Source organism: Lithobates pipiens, unplaced genomic scaffold (assembly GCF_037356315.1).
Source record: "Lithobates pipiens isolate NorthernLeopardFrog02 unplaced genomic scaffold, aLitPip1_a1.2 Scaffold_13, whole genome shotgun sequence".
Classification (NCBI taxonomy): Eukaryota; Metazoa; Chordata; class Amphibia; order Anura; family Ranidae; genus Lithobates; species Lithobates pipiens.
In genome coordinates this window covers 162,584,712-162,600,505 of record NW_027507718.1, presented here as the reverse complement: position 1 = coordinate 162,600,505, position 15,794 = coordinate 162,584,712, and the positions used below count along the sequence as shown (strand labels likewise).

At 49.7% G+C, this 15,794-nt stretch overlaps 1 protein-coding gene across 3 annotated transcripts in view; it reads left to right on the top strand.

The window, feature by feature from the left end:
• The window catches only part of CHAF1A (chromatin assembly factor 1 subunit A), a 623,099-nt gene that overhangs the window by 1,093 nt on the left and 606,212 nt on the right, over positions 1-15,794 (top strand). The window lies entirely within an intron of this gene.

The following is a 15,794-nucleotide window of genomic DNA, read 5'->3' as shown; positions in this document are numbered from 1 at the left end:
AGTTGCATGTCTTGGGTAAAAAAAAAACTCTAAGCTTATATTGGTTTGCGCAAAAGTTATAGCGTCTATAAACTATGGTACATTTTCTGGAATTACGCGGCTTTTGGTTTGACTGCCTATAATTTTCTTGAGGTGCTAAAATGGTTGGGCAGTATAAAACTCCTCAATTACCCCTTTTTGGAAAGTAGACACCCCAAGGAATTTCCCGAGAGGCATGTTGAGTCAAAAAAAAAAAATTGTCACTGAAATGTATATATTGCTCACGCTTGTTATGGGTATATGTGGCATTACATTCTGCTACTTCCCCCTGAGTATGAGGATACCACATGTTAGACTTTGTGGGAGCCTAGCCACGTACAGGACCACGAAAACCAATCCCTGCCTTCAGGATTTCTAAGGCTCGATTGACATCTATGAATGTTGCTTTTGAGCATTTTTGCGGTACTTGTCGTGTTTTTTGACAGGCGATTTTGCCGCACTTTGCGTTTTTTTTCTTTTTTTTTTACACTGTGGTTGCTTAGCAACCAGATATATACAGTGAGAAAAATTAAAAAAAACCCCACAAAATCGTGGTAAAAAAGCGGTACTTGCGTTTTTTGATGCAGGTCCATTGACTTCTATTACATGCAAAACGCTGCATTATGCAGGAAAAAAGTCCCTGACCCTTTCCAAAAACACAGAGGCACAAAAATGCATTGATGTGAACATGTTCCATAGGAACCCATGTTAAAAAAATGATGCATTTTGCAGAAATGCAAGGACAAAAAACGCGCTAGTGTGAATCGAGCCTAAGGGTGTAATATTTTTGATTTCAATCCTCACTACTTATTACAGTTTCGGAAGGCCATGAAATGCCAAGGTGGCACAAATGCTTCCCCCCCATGACCTCATTTTGGAAAGTAGACACCCCAAGCTATCTGCTGAGGAAAATACCTCCTAGGGTGTCAAGGTTCTGAAAAATGGTATGGGTATTGAGCAGTGACCGTACCAATTTTTACACCGTTGTTAAGCCTGAAGTTGAGTATATGGGTACCAAACACAACATTCTTTAAAATTATGCATGCCTGCCGTGACGACAAACTTCATACACTTTTAAAAGCCATTACAGGTTATAATTTTAGGTCTACTGCTAGTTGCTACCCTCTATCTGACGTTCACAGTGATGCCTCACATGCATGGTGCAATTGCTGTTTGTCAAGTCGTCTTCCAAGACTGCACCCTGAGAGATGACTGGTACCACCTGACAGGAAACCCAATCAAGATAGAGGTTAAAAACCCTGCCCCTCCCCATGCTGCTCAGTTTGAAACAGTTTAATTTTTTTTTTTCTTTAGACCTAAGGCTGAGAAATACAGATGTGGGTTAATTGATGGACCATATAGCGTTTACTTCCAAGTCCAAACAACTTCTGGATTCCTTGGAAATGATTGGGAAGGTGGTTGCCTATCTTGTGGATATTGTGGTTGAGACGGCAGCCCTCCTTAATATGGCTAGAAGGGCTGTATGGGTCATGACTTGGGGTGGGGATCACACAGCCAAAACACGGTTGTGTAGCCTACCATTTGAAGGGTCCATCCTATGTGGTGCAGGCTTGGACCAGATTCACTGAAAAGGGGAAACGCTTCCTGTTAAACGTAAAAAGAATAAAGGGTGCTTTATATATATATATATATATATATATATATATATATATATATATATATATATTACTCTCAGGTCAACAGTTAAAGACCATAAGGAAGACCAGAAATGGGGCATTGGCAAAGGTAAGCAGAAGGGAGATCTCCTTTTCTTGGGGCCCAAAGCCTGCAGACAAGGATTCTAATGCCGCATACACACGATCAAACAATCCGGTGGAAAAGTCCGGCAAACTCAAGCCTCCGGCGGACTTTTAACCAAAAGTACGGTGGACTTAGAAAGTAGTTTTGCACTCCAATCTTCCCGCAGGACTTGCATTTCGGCAGACAATCCGGCTGTGCGTATGCCAGTCCACGTACTCTTGAAATGAACGGACTTTTCCCGCCCGGAGAAAAGTCTGCTCATTTTGAGCGCGTCTCCAGGTAGACGGGGCCAGCGAAGGAGGCGTCGCTGGCCTCGTCACCTGGTATGGACTTAAAGGGGAACCCCAACACCGAAAAAATCGGTGTGGGGGGGTCCCCCCCAGGTCCACATCAAACCCTTGTCCGAGCACGCTACCTGGCCGGCCAGGAAAGGGGGGACAAGCGAGCGCCCCTCCTCCTGAGCCATACCAGGCTGCGTGCCCTCAACATGGGGGGGGGGGGGGGGCGTGCGGCCCCCTCACCCCAAAGCACCTTGTCCCCATGTTGATGAGGACAAGGGCCTCTTCCCGACAACCCTGGCCGTTGGTTGTCGGTGTCTGCGGGCGGAGGGCTTATTGGAATCCGGGAGCCCCCTTTAATAAGGGGGCCCCCCTGGATCCCGGCCCCCCACCCTTTGTGAATGAGTATGGGGTACAATGTACCCCTACTCATTCACCTGTTAAAAAAAAAAAAAAAAACACAAGGGTTAAAATAGTTTATTGCACAGCTTCGGCGGTCTTCTCCCCGGACTCCTCCGCTATCTTCTAGCTCTTTTGCTATCGGAGGAGCCTTGTCCCCCTCTTCAGTTCTTCTTGCTGGGCCACCGCACCTTCTTCTAGCTCTTTTACAGGCGGTGGCCCGGTCTTCTGTCGCTGCTTTCGTCTGTCTTTTTGTTCTTCTCTTCAGATGTTGCCTCGTCGCATCCTCCGCTCACAATGGCGCGGATGTGACGCGCGGCGACTTGTATAGGGACATCACCGGATGATGTCCCAGAGGATGCTGTGACATCATAATAGGCGGGGGCATCATCCGGTGTGGCATCATCCGGTGATGTCCCTATATGCGTCGCGCCCGTGCCATTGTGAGCGGAGGATGCGACGAGGCAACATCTGAACAGAAGACGACGAAAGCGGCGACAGAAGACCGGGCCACTGCCTGTAAAAGAGCTAGAAGAGGGCGCGGTGGCCCGGCAAGAACCGAAGAGGGGGGACCAGACCCCCGAAGTCGGAAGAAGAGGGTGGCGGTGAAGAAAGCAAGGCTCCTCCGCTAGCAAAAGAGGTAGAAGATATTGGAGGAGTCCGGCGAGAAGACCCCCAGAGCTGTGCAATAAACTATTTTAACCAGTGTGTGGTGTGTGTGTGTTTTTTTTTTTTTTTTTTTTTTTTTAACAGGTGAATGGGTAGGGGTACATTGTACCCCATACTCAATCACATAGGGTGGGAGGGCCGGTATCCGGGTGCCCCCTTATTAAAGGGGGCTCCCGGATTCCGATAAGCCCCCCGACAACCAACGGCCAGGGTTGTCGGGAAGAGGCCCTTGTCCTCATCAACATGGGGACAAGGTGCTTTGGGTGGGGAGGCTGCGTGGCCCCCCTTCCCCAAGGCACCCCCCCCATGTTGAGGGCACGTGGCCTAGTACGGCTCAGGAGGGGGGGGGCTCGCTCACCCCCCCCTTTCCTGGCCGGTCGGGTAGCTTGCTCAGACAAGGGTCTGATGTGGACCTGGGGGGGGCCCCCACATCGGGGTTTTTTTTTTTTTCCCGGCGTTAGGGTTCCCCTTTAAGTCCATACCAGGTGGCGGGGCCAGCAACGTCTGCTTCGCGTGCCCGCGTACCTGGAGACGTGCTCAAAATGAGCGGACTTTCCTCCGCATGTGTGGGCGAGTCCGTTCATTTCAAAAGTACGCCATATTAGTCCACTGAAAAAGTGCCGTGTGTGGGCAAGTAGCCGGTTCGGAAAGTCCGGCGGCCAGTCCACTACGTGTGTACGTGGCATTGGTGACGCCAGCACCAGAGTAGGGGGGAGGCTCTTGCTTTACCACTCAGTGGGAACAGGTCTGAGTCCTCTTATCCTTCAATGGATAAGAGAGGGCTACAGACTGGAATTTGTTTCCAGACCTCCCCAATCCTTTCTCCTAACTTATCTACCCAGAGACAGACCAAAGGCTTCAGGAATCTTAAGCCCCATACACACTATCAGATTTTCTGCTGATTTGTCTTCATATTTGCCAAAACCATATAATGGTACATGGGTTGAATAAAGATACCATTTCATCCTGAGTGTCTGTCTACAATTGTCTCACACTCACATCAGTCCTTACCCTCAAGGAGCCCACAATCCAAGGTCCATATTCATATACTAGGGCCAATTTTGAACAGAAGCCAGTTAACTTGCCTGCATATCTTTGGAGCATGTGAGGAAACCCACGCAGGCACAGGGAGAATGTGCATACTCCAGGCAGGTAGTGTCGTGGTTGGGATTAAAACCAGCAACCCTTTCTACTGCTAGGTGAGAGTGCTAACCATTACACCACGGTGCTGCCCTAATGAGGTCAAACCTTAGGAGTTTCAATGTCTATGCAATCAGGCAGTCACTTGCACTACATGGTTTTGGCAAATCTGAAGACAAAAATCTGATAGTGTGTATGGGGCTTTAGAGTGTAAGACAGTTGGCAGACCAGGGGGTCATCCTCCCAGTACCGAAGAATCAAAGTGGACAGGGTTTTTATTCCTATGTCTTTGTGGTTCCAAAACCTTATGGGAAATGCTGGTTGATTTTAAATCTCTAAGAAGATTAAACTCCTTCCTACTATATATACCAAAGAGGTCTTTGGTCACCATAGACTTAAAGGATGCATATCTGCATGTCCCCATTTTTCTGGAGCATCCTTCGTTTTGCATTACACACATCAGGGTACGCAACACTGGCATTTTCTGGTCCTACCCTTTGGTCTGGAGGCCAGCCCGAGAATCTTTAAGAATATTCTAGCAGAGGTTGTCTCCTACCTGCACCTTTCAGGGAATCGCACTGAATCTAGATGACCTTTTTTGATCTACAACCTTTCCAGGGATTTTCTACTCTTGTATCTAGACAAGGTGATGAGCACCTTGGAGTCCTTGGGATGGTTGATCAGTCATAAAAAATTCTCGCTGTCTCATCTCGGGCCAAGTTCTGCCTGGACCTGCTGGTGGACTCAGTGGCGCAGAAGCCGGTCCTTCCACAGGTGAAGGTGGAAGCACTAATTCCGCACAGTGTCCTCAATTTTTAAATCTGAGGGAAGTCTCCCGAAGGTTGATCATGAGGACTCTGTGACTCGTGATGTCCTATAGCCCTGCAGTACCTTGGGCCCAGCTCCACTCCAGGTTTCTTCAAAACTTCCTGCTCTTCTCATGGGACGGAAAAAGGGAATCTTTGGACCTTCTGGTTTCCATCCCTGGAGAGGTAAAGAAGTCTTCCTTGGTGGCTCAACCCTCAGAGGTTGGGAGCAGGTCATCATTTGGACCCAGATTCAGCCTGTCCGGGTGACAACTGATGCGTGGTTGAGCTCCGAGTTTGACGCAGGAAATCTTGGAATGGGCAGAACAGACAATTCCCCTTAATCCCTGCGGTGCGTATAAGGGGGTTTTTCAATGTAGAAGTGGACTTCCTTAGTCGGCAGACACCAGGGTGAATGGAAACTTAAATCCCTGAGGGGGTTCTCTTGTGTTAACAGCTGGGCACCCTAGAGATGGACCTCTTCACCCACAGGGCGAACAGGAGGGTTAAAAGGTTCTTTTCCCTCTCCAGAGGAAGAGTTCTAGGGGTTGGATGCACTAGCACAAGTGTGGAATTTCAGCCTAGCCTATACCATTCCCCCATTGGCTCTGATGCCAAGAGTTATTCAGAAGCTGAGTCGGTCCAGGGGCAATTTGATCCTGATTGCTCCCTGTTGGCCCAAGAGGACCTGGTTTCCCACTCTGGGAAACTCTTCGGTGACCTCTCGGCTTAATCTACCAGAGCATCAGGATCTTCTGTTTCAGGGTCCTCTTTGACACCCGAACCTGGGATTATTCGAATTGACGGCCTGGCTCTTGGGAGAGAGAGCCTGTGCAGGAAAGGGTGCTCAGAGAAAGTAATAGAGACCCTTTTTTGCTTAGCAGAAAGCTGGTGACCAAATGTATTTATGCTAGGAACTGAGGGAGTCTTCTCTTGGTGTGAAACGAGGGATGTTTCAGCAGGATACCCCTACAATCTTAGACTTCCTACAGGAGGGAGTGGATCGAGGCCTGGCAGCCAAGACCATTAGGGTCCAGGGAGAAGGGAAAGCCACCGCTCCAGGACAATCTACCTGAAAAACTTGAATTTCCAGACAAAGGGAGTCCCAGGTGCAGGCTAATTGCACAAACCAATGGATGGAGAAAAGAAAACTCTGGACAGCCGCACTCCGCAACGAATCTGGCATAGTTGGTGCCTTTTTTATTTTTCAAGTAAAAAATCGCCACATCACGAACCACAGCAAAAGGAGAACATAAAACAAAGTTCTGACTCGTTTCGCACTAAAATTAGCACTTACTCATAGCTAGCTTGACTTTTTTACTGTTATTAAAGGGACTGTAAATATCGCCTATAATAGCAATAGGTAGTGGCAGGTGCTACCCCCCCCCCTTTTATTTTTTGGGGTCTATTAGACTCTAGAGCTCTCCTCTGCACTTAAACCCCCCTACTATCCAGATCAATTTTGGAAGGCACAGTGGTGTAGTGGTTAGCACTCTCACCTAGCAGTAAAAAGGGTCGCTGGTTCAAATCCCAACCATGACACTACCTGCCTGGAGTTTGCATGTTCTCCCTGTGCCTGCGTGGGTTTCCTCCGGGTACTCTGGTTTCCTCCCAAACTCCAAAGACATGCAGGTAGGTTAATTGGCTTCTGTCCAAAAATTGGCCCTAGTATATGAATGGGGACCTTAGATTGTGGGATCTTTCAGGGTAGGGACCAATGTGAATGTGCAATGTATAGGGATAGGAGGGTAGTCACTCACTCAGGTTGAACTAGATGGACTGGTGTCTTTATTCAACCTTACTAACTATGAATTTTCAGCTTTCAGTGCTGATGCACTTTGACAACTGCGCGGTCATGCAACACTACCCAAATGAATTCTCCCCCCCCCCCCAATAATAATTACTATGTGGGTTATATATCGGACCGACAGGTGTACTCCCCCCCCCCCCCCCCCCCCCCCCCATATAACCCCTCCCATTACTGGGAGTCCTCAGTGTGTGTTTTTTTTTTTTTCGCCAGTGTCTAAGGTGTTTGTCACGTGTAAAGATGTTCTGTGCTGAGCTCCACGGGCAGTAATCCTTGATGAGGACCAGCCATGCTGACCGGATCCGTTCTGATGTCTTTCATGGGCTAAATGAATGGTACCCAGGCCTCGTGATCTGAAGAAACAAGGTTTTATTTGCGAATGCTTCTCTTTGAGAGCTGAACCCTGGGATTCAGTACTTTTTGGTAGTAAGGCCATAAAGTTTAACTGGCAGGGTGCTGTCGCAGTTGGGATGGGATGTGCTTCAATGAAAATTAACAAACAGTAAATGTTTAAAAGAATTTTCTTTATACAAAATGTATGTAATTCTAAAAAATTATAACACAAATTGCATAGAAAAAACTTGTATCAAATATATTCTCCTCCTTCGAGAGAACATGTAGAGATTGTTTAATCAAAAGCCTATAATAAGAAACTGCATGGGGGGGGGGGGGGGAATGTATATAGGCGACCACACGAACCAGAACATATCAAAACCATCCAAACCCACCACCAAAAAGAAAAAGGCATCAACATTGCTCGCAACGTTTTTTTGGTCCGCGCAGGGCTTCGGCTAAATGCTCCCAGCCCGATGGGACAACCTCTGAGGGACAAAAGTGTCCCTGGAACCGGAAGCCTGTGAGCAAAAGTGCTACTGCATGAAGGTTTGCCCCTGCCCATCTCTCGGGTGGGGGGTTGCCTTCGGGAGTTTGCAGCACGGTGGGCCTCTCGGCTGTCTGACCAATGGGTCTGCGAACTGATTTCCACTGGTTACAAGATAGCGTTCCTCTCTTGTCCACCAAACAGATTCTTCCCTTTCAGCATACCCTTACTCCCGGCTCGCTGGGAGGCCCTAATGGGGGTGGTAAGGGACCTGCTAAGTTGCAGGGTGATAGTGCCTGTTCTGGAGTCGGAAAGGTTCCAGGAGTTCTATTCCAATCTTTTTGTAGTCCCCAAAAAGGAAGGGGTATGTCCAATCTTGGACCTGAAAGCCCTCAATTGCTTTGTAAAAGTACAGTGGTTCAGAATGGAATCGGTTTGCTCAGTGGTCGCTGCACTCAATGGGACTCCCTGGCATCTTTGGACATCCAGGATGCGTACCTGCACATACCCATATGCCTCTGGCATCAGAGGTTTCTGCGATTTGCAGTTGAAGCCCACTACCAGTTTGTGCTTCTCCCCTTTGGCTTGGCATCGGCTCCCCAAGTCTTTACCAAGGTATTGGCTCCAATTTTGGCATTAAGACAACGCAAGATTGCAATCATAGGCTACCTAGACGTTCTCCTGAGAGCATCTTCCGCTTCAGAATTAGGAGGATGTGGCAATCGCCATGCAAACCCTGCAGGATTTTGGGTGGCTGAGTCGGTATAAGCACCAACTTCTTAAGGTTCATTGCATGCAGTGCCTAGGCCTATTGCTGGACTCCATGGAAGCGAGTGTTTCTCCCTTCACACTGAAGACTCAGAACTGCGGTAGAACTATTGATGAACTGCAGGTGGTCATTGCTACGCTTTTGCATGTGACTCCTGGGGCTCATGGTGGCCTCCTTGGAGGCAGTGCCGTATGCCCGGTTTCATACCAGAGTCTTGCAGAAGGAGATCTTGATAAAATGGGACAAATCTCGGTTATCCCTGAATCGGCAGGTTCAGGTGAGTCAGTCATGGACTCCCTGCTCTCGGGGCTGAGGTCCCTGACACTTCGAGCCGGAAAGTTGTTCCTACCTCTACATTGGACAGTGATCACAACGGATGCCAGCCTGACCGGCTGGGGTGGAGTACTAGTAGTCGACCCAGGGCCTCTGGTCGAAGGAGGAATCCAAGTTGCAGATCACTGTGGTCAAACTTTGCGCGATCAGGCTATGCCTCTCCACATGGTCGATGAGACTTCAAGGGTGTCCGATCAGGATCCAGTCAGAGAGCACCATGGCGTTGGCATATGTCAACCAACAAGAAGCTTGGCTGCAGCACGTGAGGTCACTCAAATTCTTCAGTGGGCAGGGCGACATGTATCGGCCATTTATATCCCGGGAGTGGAAAACTGGCAGGTGGACTACTTAAGTCGCCAGATGCTGGACTCAGGAGAGTAGTCGTTGCATCCGGAGGTGTTCAGGCTAACGTGCCAGCGATGGGGCACACCAGACGTGGATCTTCTGGCATCCCGTCTCAATCGGAAGGTGCCGAGATTTGTTTCCAGGGTAAGAGATCCTTTGGGCAGACGCATCAGATACGCTGGTGGCTCCATGGGATCTGTACCGACTGATCTATGCTTTTTTTTTTTTTTTTTTTTTTTTTCCTCTGCTAAAGCTACTACCACGTCAGTTCCGCAGAGTGGAGACCGAGGGGATTGCAGTGATACTGATGTCCCAGATTGGCCTCGGTGCCCCTGGTACGCTGACCTAGTACACCTGGTTGTGGACGCTCCCTGGGGACTACCGATGCGAGAAGACCTGTCTCAAGGTCTGATTTTCTCAAGTAGTCTTCCAGGACGGCACCCTGAGAGCTGACTGGTCCACCTGACAGGAAACACAATCAAAGAGGTTAAAAGCCCCCGCCCCTCCCCGTGCTCCTCAATTTTTGATTGTTTCCCCACAGCGAAACTTTTTTTTTTTTTTTTCCCCCTCCCTAGACCCGGGGCTGGTGGTCTCCCCCTGGGAGCCGGACCAAATTCCTGGGAAGCCTCTGAGTCCGGCAGGATGTTCTCATCCTTCCTGGGGGGGTTCCCCTATATTTTTTCCTCAGGGGGGCAGCAGAAACTGGAAAAGCCCCCCCCCCCCCGAGTGCTGAAGGATCCTGTTTCCTCTCCTCTCCTTACCTGTGCGGTGGCCGTGCAGAAAAGGAGCCTGGTGTCCCTTTTGGCTCAGGGTATCTCTCTGAAGACTCCAGGTCTAGCAGTCCAGAGGGTCCTTGGTGCAGCTGGAGGCAGTATCTCCCCTTTGCAGCAGAGGTGCTCAGCTTTCTGGGGAGGTTTGGCACCATCTTCCTGGAGCTTGGTGGGGGAATGACATAACTTCCTCCACAGAACAGGAAGTGAGCTCAGAGTTCGGGTAATTCCCTGTCTACAGCAAAATGGTGGCAGTATCAGCATGGAGGTAAACACCGCCTCAGCCTCACAGCTGATTTGCTAAATCGGGGACATAAATCCAGGAGGAGCAGGTTCCCACTTCTCCCACAGACCGGCTGCCTTCGCCTGTGTTAGCTGTCCGAAGAAGCTCACTGGTGCCAGCGGCATGGAGCGTTAGGAGAGACCCTCAGGCTCCATGGCCATGGAGGAGACCACAGGGGGTGAGTGACCGGCCGCCGGAGGTTTAGATGGGGGAGGGTACCCCAACTCTTCTTCTCTGAGTGGTAAAGTGCTATATTGTAATGCCTATATGTTTTTGTTTCAGGGGACGATGCCACTGCCCTTGGGGTTGCCAGCCGTCCCGTAATCTTCCACCCGCTATAAGCGTTGTGGAAACTGTAATGCTAGGTTACCCCCCAGATCATCCTAAACCCTTCTGCTTTAAATGTATACAGAAGCTGACAGGGAAGGAAAATCTCAGATAATGGAGAAGTTTCTCACTGTACAAACGGAGATGCTGTCCACTCTGAAAGCCTTTCAGTCCTCCCTTAAGTCTAGAGATTCAGAGGCTCACACCAGCAAGGATGCCTCCTCCCCAGGAGGGCTCTGCTTCCTCTAGGGCAGTGATGGCGAACCTTGGCACTCCAGATGTTTTAGAACTAAATTTCCCATGATGCTCAACTACAATGCAGAGTGCAGGAGCATCATGGGAATTGTAATTCCAAAACATCAGGGGTGCCAAGGTTCGCCATCACTGCTCTAGGGGCTCTAGACGGCGGGCAGACAACCCAAGGTATCTCCGGTCTCAGGATTCAGAGGAGGAGGATGAGTCTGAATCCCATGGGCAGGGATTCTCGGACGAGGGTGTGTTGGACAGCCAGGAGGAGGAGGGGGAGGACTCCAGGTCTAGCAGGCATGTCTTTTCAGCCGACGACATGGAGGGACTACTGAGGGCGGTTTATGCTTTCGAAGAGATTCAGGAGCCCACGGCACAGGTCTCTGCCCAAGACAAAATGTATAGGGGCTTAATTAAAGCGCAGACCAGGGTTCTTATGGTACATCCTGCACTCAAAGATATTATCTTAAGGGAGTGGAAGGATCCGGAGAAGAGGCTCCTAAAGTACAAAACATGGAAGCGTAGATGCACTTTTACTGAGGAGGATGAAGAGAAGTTTTTCAAGACTCCTAGGCTAGACGCCTCCCTGGCACAAGTTTCTAAACAATCCGATCTTTCCTTTTGAAGACACTAGGAACATCAAGGATCAAATGGATCGGAGGGCAGAAACTATTTTACGCAGGGCCTGGGAGGCTAACGTGGCGGCTATGAGCCCCGCGTTGGCCTCAGCCTGCATCGCTAGAAATGCGGACATGTGGATCTCTAAGCTGATGGCCCACATCTCCCAGACTTCCAAGTCTAAGGAGGTCTTGGATTCATTGGAGGTCATAGGCAGCGCTGTTGCATACCTAGCGGCTGCGGCCGTGGAGACGGTGCGCACAACCGCCAAGTCTGGTGGTAAACTCGGCTCAGCGAGCCCTATGGGTTAAAACTTGGGACGGGGATGGGTTATCTAAGACCCGTCTATGTGGCCTCCCTTTTGAGGGTTCCCTCCTTTTTGGAACTGGTCTAGACCAAGCTTTTGCTAGGTCGACCGAAAAGGGGAAGAAATTCACTACTAAACCGAGTAGGGATAGGAAGAGGTTTTTTTTTTTTTTCGTGGCCCCCAAGCAGAGAACCGCTTCTCGGAGAAAAAGGTCTCCCCTAATAGACGTTGGGAAGGACAAGCAGAAGTCGGGCATTCTCTTTTCCAGCCAGAAGTTGGGGCAACAAGACCCCAAATGACATTCCAGTGGGGGGGAGCAAAGACTTTCCCACTTTGTCCCTCAGTGGGAAAGGGTCCCTCAGAGCCCCCATATGCTACACATCATAAGAGGATTACAGATTAGAATTTCTTTCCCCTCCTCCCACAAAATTTCTCTTGACCTACCTTCCCAGGGATCCTGGCAAGGCAGCAGGAATCCTACAGAATATAGAAGAACTGGCCGGGCAGGAGGTCATAGTGCCTGTTCCAGAGGGCCAGCAGGGTCAGGGGTTCTACTCACACATATTTGTACCAAAGCCCTCAAGAAGATATCGCCTCATCATAAATCTAAGGCACCTCAATGTCTTCCTGCGGTACAAGAAGTTCTGCATAGAGAATGTTTATTCTCTCAGGAGACACCTCCTCAGTGTTCATGGTAACCTTGGATATAAAGGACGCCTACCTTCACGTCCCTATATTTCAGAACCATAAAGTCTTCCTAAGATTTGCAATTGCCTCTCCAGAGGGAGTTCAGCATTGGCAGCTTGCAGCCCTCCCCTTTGGGCTGGCATCCAGTCCAAGGGTTTTTACGAAGATCGTGGCAGAAGTAGTGGCCTTCCTGCATCTCCAGTAAGTAGCACTGATTCCCTATTTAGACGACATTCTGATTTTACAATCCGAATCAGTATCAGCTCCTTTTGGATCTAGCCAGGGTAGTGGAGACCTTAGAATCCCTGGGATGGATCATCAGCAAGGAAAAATCCTCACATGTTCATCTGGGCCGGAATCAGTATCTGGGATTCCTGGTGGATTCCGCACAACAGAAGTTCTACCCCAGAGCAAGGTAGAGGGTATAACTTCAGCGGTCCTTTCTCTGTTGGAGGCAAAGACCTCTCCATACAGAGGGATTATGAGGGTGCTGGGCCTGATGACGGCAGCTATCCCAGCAGTTCCTTGGGCACAACTGCACTCCAGGACCCTCCAGCACTTCCTCCTTTACTCTTGGGACAGCAAAAGTTTCTCTAGATGTAGAAGTGGCCATTCCGATCGAGGTAAAGGATTCTCTTCGCTGGTGGCTTCTCCCTCAGAGGCTTCAGGGGGGTATCATTTGGAGTCGGCTTCAGATGCTCAGGATAACAGATGCAAGTTCCTGGGGGTGGGGGGCCCACCTGGAGGATCTAACAGCCCAGGGATCCTGGGACATGAGTCAGAGAAAGGCATCCTCCAATTTTCAAGAACTTTTGGCCATCGGGGAGGCATTAACAGCTTTCAAAAGGAGGATCAAGGACCAGGAAGTTCAGGTCTTATCAGACAACGCCACGGCAGTGGCATTTGTCAATCATCAGGGGGGCACCAGATCTCCAACTCTACTGGCCCTATCTTTAGAGATCGTGGGCTGGGCGGAGAATCGGATTATCTCCATTTCCGCAGTTCACATAAAGGGATCCCTGAATGTAGAGGCAGACTATCTCAGTCGTCAGTCGATTCTGCAGGGAGAATGGGAGTTGAATCCAGAGGTATTCTCCCTGGTATGTCGGCAGTTCGGTGATCCAAAGATAGATCTGTTCGCCCGCAGAAAGAACAGAAGGGTAAAGAGCTTCTTTTTCTCTTGCCAGAGAGGGGGGGCTCAGAGGGGGATAGACGCCTTGGCCCAGGTTTGGGACTTCCAGTTGGCCTATGCCCCCCCCCCCCCCCGGGGCTAATTCCGAGGGTTCTTCAAAAGCGGTTTCTCTCGGAAGGTGCCCTGATTCTGATGGCCCCTGCAGGGTTGGTCCATAGCCCCGCTTCTACACCTTCCTGTTCGGCGCGACCTTCTCCTTCAGGGTCCAGCTTCTTCAGGCTGACGGCCTGGCTCTTGAAAGGCAGAACCTGCGGTAGAAGGGCCTGTCGGACAGAGTAGTGGATACTCTCCTCCTTAGTAGAAGGCGTATTTGCGCTAAGACCTGGGGGATTTTTTCTCGCTGGTGTCAGGCGAGAGGGACTTCACAGCAAGAGATCCCAGCCATTCTGGAGTTTCTCCAGGATGGAGCGGAGCAGGGGTTGGCAACCAAGACACTTAAGGCACAGGTTGCAGCCTTATCCTGTTTTTTTGGAGAGACGCTTGGCACTAGACCCTCTGATCAAGAGTTTCCTTTTGGTCAGAGAGGTTGTCCCCTGTCCAGGTGTCTAGGTTCCCACTGTGGGATCTTACCTTGGTGTTAGAGGGGTTAACAAGGTCCCCCTTTGAACCAATAGACCAAATCCCCCTCAGGATCCTCACCTTTAAGTTGGCCTTTCTGCTTGCTATTACATCAGCCAGGAGAGTAGGCGATATTCAGGCTTTTTCAGTCAAGGAACCATACTTCCGTTTTTATTTGAGGACAGGGTTATACTTAGGCAGGACCCCCCTGTACCTCCCTAAGGTAGCATCCAGGTTCCATAGGACTCAAGAAGTAGTGCTACCTTCCTTTTGTACTAATCCCCAAAATGAGGGAAGTTTCTTTTCACTGTCTGGACGTCAGATGTTGTTTGTTATCCTACTTAGAAAAAGTTAAGGAGTTTCGAAGGTCTGGCCAAAAGAAGGGCCAACAAGCCTCCAAAGCATCCATAGCTGGATGGATTAAGCATGCCATTGCTTTAGCCTATGAGCAGTCAGGTAATGCAATTCCTAGGGACCTGAAAGCTCATTCCATGTGATCTCTGGCAACCTCTTGGGCAGAAAGGGCCGGAGCTTCGGTGGAGCAGATATGTAGAGCCGCTACATGGTCAAGCCAGAACACCTTCCTGAGGCATTACAGGGTGGAGTTGCTGTCCCCTCAGGATCTGGCGTTTGGCAGAAAAGTCCTGCAAGCGGTTGTCCAGCCCTAAGGTAGGCCTTGAGCTACTTGCTCCTCTCTCAGGGTGCCGTCCTGGAAGACTTGAGAAAATGACTAGTTAAAATTACTGGTAACTGTGTTTCTGGGAAGTCTTACAGGACGGCAGGCCTACTTCCCACCCGTTCTCTTTAGGTATAATTTAAGGTAGAGTGTGGTGGTGTGGTTTTCTTCACTCTCATGCACTGGTGTGGGTCAATACTTTGTCACAACTGAGGAGCACGGGGAGGGGCGGGGGCTTTTAACCTCTTTGAGTGTTTCCTGTCAGGTGGACCAGTCATCTCTCAGGGTGCCGTCCTGGAAGACTTCCCAGAAACAGATACCGGTAAGTGTAACTGGTCATTTTTACCATCGCTGGTTTTAACGGCATGGCTGTTGAGTGCCAGGTGCTAAGGAACCGAGGCGTCTTGGACTCGTTGATTTCAACCATGCTGAGAGCACAGAATTCTTATCGGAAGATATACCATTGTACCTGGAAGGCCTACATGTGTGAAGAGGATTCGGTTTCCAGGATCCTGCTGTTTCTACAGCGAGGAGTAGACCAGAAATTGGCTTTAAGCACCATTAAGGGACAAATAACAGCCTTTAGCTGTTTATTCAGCCCCCCCCCCCCCGCAGCTCATTCTCTAGTGAGCACTCTTATTCAGGGGGTCCGGCATGTAGTTCCTCTGGTGCGTCCACCTTTACCTCCGTGGGATCTAAACCTGGTGTTTGAGAACCTCAATTTCCCTTGTTGACTCTTTCCCAGAAAGTGGTCTTCCTTGTGGCCATTACATTGGCCAGGAGGATTTCGGAAATGGCGGCCTTGACTTGCAAGTCGCCCTATCTGGTTATGCATAAAGATAAGGTGGCGTTGTCTGCAGTCTTTTCTGCCGATGGTGGGTTTTTGGCGTTTCACATCAATGAAGACATTGTTACAATCTGTCCTAAACCGACACATCCTAAGGAGGTGGCCCTTCATTCCCTGGACGTGGACCGGGCTCTAAGG